This window comes from Artemia sp. Qi Xiang Cuo, chromosome 19 (assembly GCF_049724085.1).
Source record: "Artemia sp. Qi Xiang Cuo chromosome 19, ASM4972408v1, whole genome shotgun sequence".
NCBI classification, from domain to species: Eukaryota; Metazoa; Arthropoda; class Branchiopoda; order Anostraca; family Artemiidae; genus Artemia; species Artemia sp. Qi Xiang Cuo.
Window position 1 is genome coordinate 25,230,254 of NC_142812.1, and position 11,039 is coordinate 25,241,292.

The 11,039-nt window shown below is 35.4% G+C and overlaps 1 pseudogene across 1 annotated transcript; it reads right to left on the reverse strand.

Annotated features, from left to right (window-relative positions):
• Positions 1-3,681: 3,681 nt before the first annotated feature.
• On the reverse strand, positions 3,682-10,446 carry LOC148940653 (aldehyde dehydrogenase, cytosolic 2 pseudogene; annotated as a pseudogene). The gene is made up of 3 exons (XR_016143357.1): positions 10,417-10,446; positions 7,957-8,131; positions 3,682-3,843 (listed from the first exon to the last, which is right to left on the reverse strand). The product of XR_016143357.1 is annotated as an aldehyde dehydrogenase, cytosolic 2 pseudogene (transcript).
• Between the last annotated feature and the right edge of the window lie 593 nt (positions 10,447-11,039).

Consider the following 11,039-nt stretch of genomic DNA (forward strand, 5'->3'; position numbering starts at 1 on the left):
TGGTTTCCTAAAGCAACGAAAAAACTCCTCATTCCAAATAAGGCACTTTGAAGCTTAGCGTAAAATCAAACAAAATATACAAAATTAATAAAAATGTAACTATTGCGCTATTGTATCTTTGTAAAATAGCACTATTTACCAACTAGCCTGCCATAGTACTCATGCATAAGCCCTCAATCAAAATTCATATTGCATTAAAGCCGATTCCAATATTTATGAGAAAAAAAATCCTGTTTTAACCTTCATTGCAATCAGACAATCAAAACAAAGCAAAAAAATCATAGAATTCATTGTTGTCAAAGAGCATCGAAGACAAAATAAATTTGATCGAAGCTGTAAGAATGGAGTTACTGTAACTGAAAAATCTTAAATGAGATCTAAAAAGGTTAGGGTTCTTGTAAAGGATTGAGGTACTTAACAAAGCCAAAGTTCAATTTTCAGACATTGGTTCAAGACACCAAAGAGGTTCCCAGCTTCTCCTATGGCAGGGATATAATTCTTGACCAAGTGTGTTATTTATTACTAAAATCCTCCATAATGTTAAAGCCAAGATATAAATAGACTTTACAACTTAATCACATCACGAACATAGTGCTAATACGCTGTAGCGCTGCAATAGTCACAATTATATCACCCTTATTCTAGGAATGCTTTCACTCTGTAGTCTTTCCGGACAAAGAGAAAACCAAACTGTCCCTATCCCTAAAACCAAGTGGCAATCAATGAATAGAGGCTCAGTTAGACCTCAGAGTCTTCTCCCTACATAGAAAGTCCACAACAGCACTTTTCCTGCAACACTTTACAAGGACCTAAAATAATAAAAGGTGCTAGGCCAACAAGATCAAGGATTCTGATTGGAACAGTCAACCTTAAAGTGTCTCATGGCTGTGCATTGGGCATATATCAAGCTTCTGGTACAGAGATACAATATAAGGTCAGGGCATCCACCCCTTCATAGGCTCTCGATAGATTGGCATAGATCCTTATCAAAGATGCTCAAGTCCAATAGCTTTATAGTCGGCTAGAAGCTGCGGTTGAAAGTTACTTGGGTAATCACCGCATGGAAGTTATTCATGATGGTTTTACGTTTCTGCAGCTATCTGGAGTTCCCTAAGTTAGTCTCCTTGGCTTCGCTCTATTCTTCACATTTTTCATTAATAAGGGGGTAGCCTACGATGCTTCTACACCCCTTGCAGATTAAAAACTAGGTTATTGCTTGAATGGTAAGTTTTAAGGCCAAGTGATACCTTAAGAATCATTTGTGAGCCATAACGTCGACTGATGGTTTCAAAGACGAAGGGGCCATTAGCAAATTCTCCCAGGAGACTAGCTATCATCGAGAGTTGTCGAGAATTTCTGGTTTGACTGTGAAATTTGCCTAAAAAGACTTCCCTGGCAATGAAATATACTTCCCTTTTGTTGACGAGTTTGCCAATCAAAGCAGATAGCACCACAGAGAAACCCCAAAGCAGTCAAATTACGCAAGTGTTAATTCCTTTAAACTAATTTTTACCGTTTTCCGAGCAGGTACTATAGAATATTTTAGGATCTACCCTTTCCTGAACTATTAGAAGAAAAATCTGTTTCATTTAATCAAAAACAAAAAATTACACTTTCTGATAATGTGAGTTGCAATAAAATTGAACATCTTATCTTGAGCACAAGAGGGGGAAAGTTAAATAGTGTTTCTAAGATTTCCAGGAAAGAAGGTGTCGGCTTTTAGTTTTCTTTTCTTTCTTCACATCCCTTATCCAAGCTCTACAGCTTGAATTTTCTTAGAATAGATGAGACAATATGATCCTTTACGGTATCGCGAGGCCTTAATAAGGCAAAAACAAATTGGCTGCTAATCTCCTTATCAAAGATTCCATACCGTCAACTTTAAAAATGAAGCCATCTAAAGAGTTCATGAACTTTGTGCGCTAAGGAATAATTTCGCATCCCATTTTTCTTGGAACATCCAACTCATGTAGGGTAGGCTATGGCACCACCAGAGACCAACCATATATTTAAAGACACCCTTGATTTGGCGTCAATCCCTATTTTTTATAACTGCAACCATTCGCCTCTATCATAAAAGCTTTTCTCCTTTTGCTGTCGCCAGACAAGGCGACAAGACAATTGTGAATATCTTACTTTCTTTGGCTGAGGTAGGGTAGACTTAGATAGATAGATATATAGATAAATAGATAGATATATATTTTATTTATGAAATATACATAACGCTATAAAATACACCTGCGCACATGCCTAGTGGCATAATTTAGCGCATTAAAAATTACAAAAAATTATTAAACACCGGTAGCAATTTAAATAAAAACGAAAAAAAGGAAGAAAAAAACAAACAAAAAAAAAACAAAAAAAACAAAACCAAGCCTCTTGGACAACTGACCAAATACAAACAAGGTAAATAAAACAAAATCAACTCTCAGAAATAAACTTCCTCACCATTCTGCGAAACTGCTGGTAATCAGCGCAATCTCTAATATCCAAGGGAATAGAATTCCACACCTTCCGACCAATATGCTTCAAACTAAATCCTGCTCTAGTTGTTCGCCTAAACTCGTGTGAGAAATTGAGCCTGAGTGATGTCGGATATGAATGACACTGCGAGTTAAGAGGGAAAATTCCATGGAAATATGATGCTAACTGATTGTGACATATATAAATATGATGCTAAAACGTGATTGTGACATATCTGGGATATTGCAATGAAATGAAGTTGATGTAAAGAAAAAATTCAAGCTGATCCAAAAAGATGAGTAAAAGAAGACCTATTATCAATCTGAAAAAGTATCCTTATCACTTTATTTTGTAAAATTTGATGGAGTTTATAAACTGAAGGAAAAGTTGAAGCCCACACTGAAACACAATATAGAAAAAAAGGGTGGATACGAGAAAAATAAATTCATTTAAGAATATTAACCGGAAAAACTCGGCAGAGACGTCAAATAATCCCGATATTCCTAGTAACTTTTACTCATAGAGTTTTAACCTGCTCGTAAAACAACAAATTTTCATCTATAATTATCCCAAAATATCTAAACTGTTGTACCGGTTTCAATTCCACATTATTTAAATTAAGAGAAAAAACATCAGAATTGACTGAACCAACTCGTCAAAATAGCATATACTGGCATTTCCTTTCATTTAATAGAAGAAGGTTCAGCTTAAACAGCTGAATTAAAAAAAAAACCTACACTTTACCCCTACATATCCACGTGGAGTCGATTCCCTGAGTGATATATCCCATCAAAATTACCCGTTGAGTCGTTCAATCGACAGTTCAAAAGATTTATAAAACTATAAGATTATAATAGATTTATATTCCATCGGTTAAAAGGCAACATAGTTACAGAGTATTCGGTATTTCTGGCACCGTAAAGTGTACCCCAAATAAACAAATAAAAGTGTGTGTTTCCCAATATATATTAGAGCCCCAGTTAGACGTATATGCATCTTCTTTGATATTAAGATAGAACTATTCTCCGTCCTCAATTTTCACATTTCCTGTACTCAAGCTATATATTCAAAATGCTATCTACAGTATGCCTACCATGGAGAATTCTCAGCTTGTGTCCTGCACCTTTTGGTGTCTTAAATGAAAAATAAACGGTTGATTGTTAAAACTGTCAAAGAAAATGTGCATTGAAAAATATAAAATGGAAAAATTCGGATAACTTACCATACTGATCCAGCCTGGATAGCTTGAGCAAACATGAGGGCAGTGTCAATATTCTTAGTTAGAATCCCGAAAGCCAGGCCATAGTTAGTTCTATTGGCTCTTTCAATTAATTCTTCTGCTGATGAGAATTTTAGGATTTGCTGTACTGGGCCAAATATCTAAAAGAAATCGTTTCTAGAAATTAGATAAAGCAGGATTTGTTCATGAAGATAAAAAAAAATTCCTAAAAAATTTTTAATGTTCTTTTTTGATATGTCCAAAGAGTAAAAAAAAGCAACTACTACTCGTAACTCGTTTCAGCATCAAGCCACCTAAGGCCAACACAACTGCGCAAGTTCCTCCTCCACTCTCCAAAAATAATGGTGCAAAATAAGACGCAAAAAGAATATTGATACACAAATTTGGTAGTTAATTTTAATCACTACCATACCTGCCATAAGAGGGCATATGGAAAAAACGTAATTGGATCCGGTAATGTTACCCACTAAATCCTGATAAAAACAATAGCTACTGTAAGTAAGATGGATAATCACATTTAGTTTGTGGCTCATTTTGGTTACTTGGGCATATGAGCTTTTGCTTTGCTTAGACCCCCTAATGGCAATAAAACACTAGAATTTGTATCGACTAGACATGATTAAAATTAAATGAAAATATATAAAAAAAGTATTATTTTTAAATATGACAATGGAATAATAATAAACAATAAAATTCCGAAATTTCAAGCTTCATTTCCGGTAGTCTTTATAAAAAAAAAAAAAAACGATGTAAAAAACAAATGAAAAACTCGGATCTTATTAACGTCCAGTAATAACATTCCATTTTATTTCAAAAGGCAATAAGTGGCCTGATAATGGGATATCTTGTTAGTGTCTAGTAGTTAATCCGGCTTTATATCAACGCACGAGGCAACAAAGCAGGACTAAGCACGTTGTGTGTCTGATAATGGGATATCTTGTTAACGTCAGGACTAAGCAGGTTGTCTGCTTGATAATGAAAAACTTATTAACGTCTAGTAGGATGTTCCTACTTTATTTTACTATTCAAAAGGCAACAAAGCAGGTTGTCTGATAGATAATTTCTGACAACCTTTTAATAATCAGATCAATGACCTGCTATGCTACCTTGTGAATTGTGATATAAAGATAGATTATCCAACTGGAAGTTAACAGGATGTATTTTCTTTTATTTCTGCACATCGTTTGTGCTTTTCAGGACATAACACCAACACCTAAATATTCAGACTTTTATTATTATTAGCAAAAAAAGTTTTTTTTCCGCTGTCACCCATTTTTCTATGTTTTCATTCTCTTTTAGTAGCAAAAGGAAGGCAGTGCGCTCTATGAAATTATCTACTAGATACTAGGATTCACTCTAATAGAATTTGAATTGGATAGAGTAAACTATCACCGGCTGGTACTTTTTTTGCAGCCACATCAGGCAGCCGTTTTGCAGCAATATCTTTTTTGCAGCCACAACTATCACCAGCTGGTACTTTTTTGCAGCTTCCCAAAAGCCTTTATCAATATTTGCGATATTATTAAGAGCCCTACTGTATAACAATGTGAGTTTCTTATACAGTAACAAACTAAACTGTCCTATCATTGACGCTACATCATGTCCTCTCAGACTGGCAGCAAAATTCATAGGTTTACACGAGCTGTATCAGCCATGACACTAGCGAATGCACAATGATCCACTTGGGCTTATGCTGGAGTCAAAATCCCGCTATATAAAATGTCATTAATTACCATGATAAAATTATGGCCAAAATTGTCACATATGTCAAACCTTTACTTGCCTGTCGTTCTTGTTTGAAATTAAATAAAAAAAACAAGTTTTTTAAACTGAAAGTAAGGAGCGACATTAAAACTTAAAACGAACAGAAATTATTCCGTATATGAAAGGGGCTGTCCCCTCCTCAACGCCTCGCTCTTTACGCTAAAGTTTTTTATTGTTTTAAAAAATAAAGTTGTGAGACAGAGTCAAACTTTAGCGTAAAGAGCGAGGCGTTGAGGAGGGGACAGCCCCTTTCATATACGGAATAATTTCTGTTCGTTTTAAGTTTTAATGTCGCTCCTTACTTTCAGTTTAAAAAACTTGTTTTTTTTATTTAATTTCTGATCGTTTTTTAGTTAATGCAGCTTTTATTTGCATAAAAATTTTAATTTTCTTTTACTAAATGGATGTCTTTACAAATTGACTTACGTAACTAACTTTTATATTCGTATATTTTTCTTCTGGCAAAAAATACAAAGTTGCAGATTTTTGCAGATATGAGCTTTAACCTATGTAATAGGGTTTTCTGATACGCTGAATCTGACGGTGTGATTTTCATTAAAATTCTTGCTCTTGTAGGGGCAAAATTCCGTTTTTAAAAGTTTCGATTACTATTGAGCCGTATCGCTTGCTTTTTTATTGTTTTTTTTATTACGTATATGTTATTACGTACGTATATGAGGGGGTTCTGCCCTTAGTCAATACCACGCTCTTTACGTTAAAAGTTAAAAAAAAATTTGATTCACAAACCCCTGAATAACAAAGGCCGTTTAATTAGAATAGATAGCTCTTTTGAAAGCACTAAAAAAAACTGTAGCGTAAAGAGCGAGGTATTGACTTGGGGGAGGACCCCCTCACATACTTTATAATTTCTGTTCGTTTTAAGTTCTAATATTCCTTCTTACATTTCAGTTTAAAAAACTTGTTTTTTTTTTATTTAATTTCTGATCGTTTTTTAAATAATACTTGGAAATCCGGCGCCCCCTTCATAGAAATGTCCCTTACCCCAAAGAAACATCCTCCACGGAAATATTCTCCAAAGTCCCTCCCTCCTCGCGCCCCCCCGCCCGACACCAGCCGGCCGGACCCTGGGGGGATACGGCCCAAGCACCCCGCCCACCGGCGGGCACGGCCGGCCCGCCCGTCCTGGCGCGTTCCCTACCCCCCGGAAAACTTCCTTCATGAACAGATCCTCCAACATAACCCCCGACCCACCCTTCCCCCCCACAAGCAGAAAAAAACCTCCTGAAAACTTCTGTATACTTCCGAATAACCAATACTATATGTTAACATTGGGTAAAGTTCATATCTTTTAGCCCTCCCTCTGGGTACTTCGGGGATTAAGTCATCCCAAAAGACATATTTATCATATTTTCGACCATGCTGAACAAAATGGCTATCTCAAAATTTTGATCGGGTGACTTTGGTAAAAAAATAAGCGTGGGAGGGGGCCTAGTTGCCCTCCATTTTTTTTGGTCACTTAAAAAGGGCACTAGAACTTTTAATTTCCGTTCCAATGAGTCCTCCCACGATATTCTAGGACCACTGGGTCGATACGATCACCCCTGGGAAAAAAAAACAAAAAACAAACAAAAAAACAAAGAAACACGCATCCGTGTCTTCTGGCAAAAAAAACAAAATTCCCCATTTTTGTAGATAGGAGCTTGAAACCTCTACAGTAGGGTTCTCTGATACGCTGAATATGATGGTGTGATTTTCATTAAGGTTCTATAACTTTTGGGGGTCTTTCCCCCTTTTTTTGAAAATCAGCCAAATTTTCTCAGGCGCGTAACTTTTGATGGGTAGCACTAAACTTGATGAAAGTTATATATTTGAAATTAGCATTGAAATCTGATTCTTTTGATATATCTATTGGTATCAAAAACCCGTTTTCTAGAGTTTCGGTTACCATTGAGCCGGGTCGCTCCTTACTTACAGTTCGTTACCACGAACTGTTTGAAACAATTAAACTTTTTTTCTTTATTCTTGTTAATCCATTCAACCATTTACGGCAACCGTCTCAAGGGGTAGTATTTGCAAGTAACTAATACAACTTCTACTATTTTATTACCTGTCAAAATAAATCAATAAATTGTGTGACAAGGAGAACAGGAATGATCCATTAGTTTTCATTTTTAACGGGGAAAATATTTGTCACAATACAGTATCTTTAGACCAATTTTTTAAGCTCGGAAGCTATGGGTCATGGTTTGCTGATTAACAAGTTGGAGCTGCTGCAGCAACCATGATAACCTTTAATTTTAGACACTCAATTATTCGAAATCAAATATTTTTCGCAATTTTATGATTGGCTCCTGATTCTGATTCAAGCATGATTTGATTCAAACATCGCCGCGGCAGGTTTTCGTTGGTACATAATCTTCAAACAGTAAGAAATAAAAAGAGGGAAAAATTCCTCTTGAAAAGAGGGAAGAGGAGAAAAGGCTTTACTCTATGTACAAATTCAAGATATTGCACAAATTAACATTTACCTCTTCTTTGGCAATCTTCATGTCATCTTTAACGTCCGAAAACACAGTGGGCTGAATAGTCTCCCCACTGTTAACCTTTGTCTCCCCACTGTTTACCACCACATTGCAATTTTGCTCCTTCTTTTACTCCAGACTCAATGTATCCCAAGACACGTTTAAACTGAGTCTCGTTCACCTTCAAATATACGAGTCTTTAGCATGTAACTGTGCTGTATAAAAAAAACAACTTAGTTTTTAATTAGTGTTTTATAGTTATTTGCAAAATTGATAATCAAACATTTAAAGATAGACGAGGATATCAAGCTTAAAATTAAGGGAGACGTTGAAACAACCAGATAATTTTAAAAAGTGAGTTACAAAATATGAATTGACAAAGTACGTGTAGATAAATGGCTTTCTTTGTTCATTAATAAAATTTTCAGGAATCTATATAATTTTATAAGAAATAAAAATCAAACCGAGTAGAAATTAGTATATAGAAGACGCCTAACCCAAAAAACCCGAAGCTATTAGGAATGAAGATATGAAACCATGAACAAAAACTGTTTCATGAAGAACAAGAAGATAAAGTGATATTTAAAAAAAGTGACGAAAGTAAGGTCGTTTTGAAACAGGAAAACGCTCCTTTTTTGAAAACTGTTTGAGTATTTGAGCAATCCAAGCGGTTGTAAGAAAATGAGCAAAGCAATAAGTAAAAAAAAAAAAAAAAATGAAAACGAAAGACCTTGTATAACAAGGTAAAAAGTTAGCTAGTAAAGTCAGTTAAATTAGCTAAATCATTGGCTTGTGAAAAACCCATTTGGCCTGCTTTTAATCTCCCCACTCAACTTACTCGAAGTTGAATCCTTGCAAATATATATTTGTTTCGCTCGGACCTTCCGCTCTTTCATACTTGTCATCATGACGACATAGTCATAAATCATATCATAATGTCACAAAATCAGATCATAAAGTCACAACATCATATCAAATAAACAAATCATAATGACATGCTAAGTCATTATGACGACTTAGATCTATCGCTCAAGCGACTCTCGGGCCTTTGGCCACGCTCACTTACCTATTTCTTTCAGTAATATCTTATACTTCTAACAATGTTGTTTTTGCGGCAGTTTTCTCAACTTCATAGAGTTAACATCCCCTCACTTGGTTTTGGGCTATATCCCTTATACAATTCAACAAGAAATATGTTTTCAGTTGTATAAATTAATAAAATCACAAACACAAATACTCCTTAATTCCTCTGATTGTAGTGACAGAAAAATGTATAATATTAATAAACACTGGCCACAATCTTAATGGAACCTAATGTTTAATCCGAGATTGACAACTTTGTTCTTTTTGGTCCATTTTGACGGGTACTTGCCCCTAGTTACACTCATGTTTTACACGAGGGCCCGTTAGCCCTAGGACTTAATGATGTAAGTTTGCAAACTGAGAAGAGGCAACACCCACCTTGACACACAGCAAGAAATTAAAATGAATAAAATCTATAGTCGATGACACTTGGCCCTAGGACTATTTGGGTCATGCCCAGATAATAACGTCAAACTTAACAATACGTCAATTATTAACAGTTACTACAATACAGCACCTATGGACTCTCTCCCGGAGACGAGGATTGGAGTTCGAGTCGCTCTCCAGTAATGGTCGATTTGTAATATCTCCTTACAAGTCTTCTGGTTTTAATTTTCAAAAAATTGAGGTTTTGAAAACAGAGATAAAAAAAAAATAACAGAAGATTAGGAACATGGTTTTTGAAAAAGGGAAAGAACATACTAATTTTACAAAAGCTTTAATTAAACCCTTTTCAGGGGCAACACTATATTATTACCTATTGGAAAGAGCCACAAGCCTTCAATGCATTATATTTTTTTTTTCAGATAGCCACATCATTTGGATAGGGTAGTCGTAGAAATTTCGGAGGAGGCTCATTTTATTAAAAATTTGAAGTTCTAGTGCTCTTTTTGACAGTCAAAAGTGATCGGAAGGCATCCATCACCCTTCCCGCGCCCTTTTTAGCTGCTCTTCCAGAAAATACCTCTAATCTAATTTGTGAGAGCCCATTTTGTTCAAAATGATAGAAGGTCAAATATATATGCCTCCAGGGAGTACATTACCCCTAAGGATCCTGAGGCAAGGGCTGTAAGTAATACAAGTTGCTCAATGTTTATATGTGCGGTTTACTACTACTTGCGACAGCTACTACTACATACAGCTACAACTACTATTGCGGCTACTACTACTATTACTACTCGTGAGTACTACTGCTACATTCGACTACTGCTACAACTTGTAACCACTACTACTTTTGATGACCACTAATGCTCCTTACGAATACTACTACCATTTGCAGCTGCTACTACTTCTTAAGACTACTACTACTACTTAGTGACTACTAATACTACTTGCGACTATTGCTACTACTTTTGACTACTACTATTCCTTGCGACTACTAACCACTAGCCTAAATTTATCATCTTGTTCCATTTTCATTTATATGTAATTTTTGAAAATTCTTCCAGGGTTTTTTCATGTATATTAACTAAACACAGCCACTGGTCACATTATTAATTCTTAAGAAAACCTGAAAAATTGCGTAAAAAATCATAATATCAGCCAGGATAAAACCTTGACAGTAAAAAAAGAACAGTAATTAATTTTTTCAAATAACTTCCTGAAAAAGAAGGTTTTCAAAGAAAAGTAAATAGTAATTTCTGATCGTCCCATTCGCTAGTATTCGCAGTCACAAGTAGTTGTCACAAATATTCAAAGTCACAAGTAGTCACATTAGCAGATACAAATAGTCACAGCTGAAGTCACAAGTAATCGCAAAAACAAAGAGAGAAAATGCCTTAGTCATAGTCAAAAGTAGTCAAATTCGCTAATATTTGGAGTCAGAGTAGTTGTCACAAATAGTCGCATTAGCAGATACAAATAGTCACAGCTGAAGTCACAAGTAATCGTAAAAAAAAAAGAGAAAAAAAAAATCTCAAGATGAAGGAAACAAACGGGACTACGGCCAGTAGAAGAAAAACACACACGACTCGGATATTTCGCCAGTATAAAACAAGGCGTGTTCA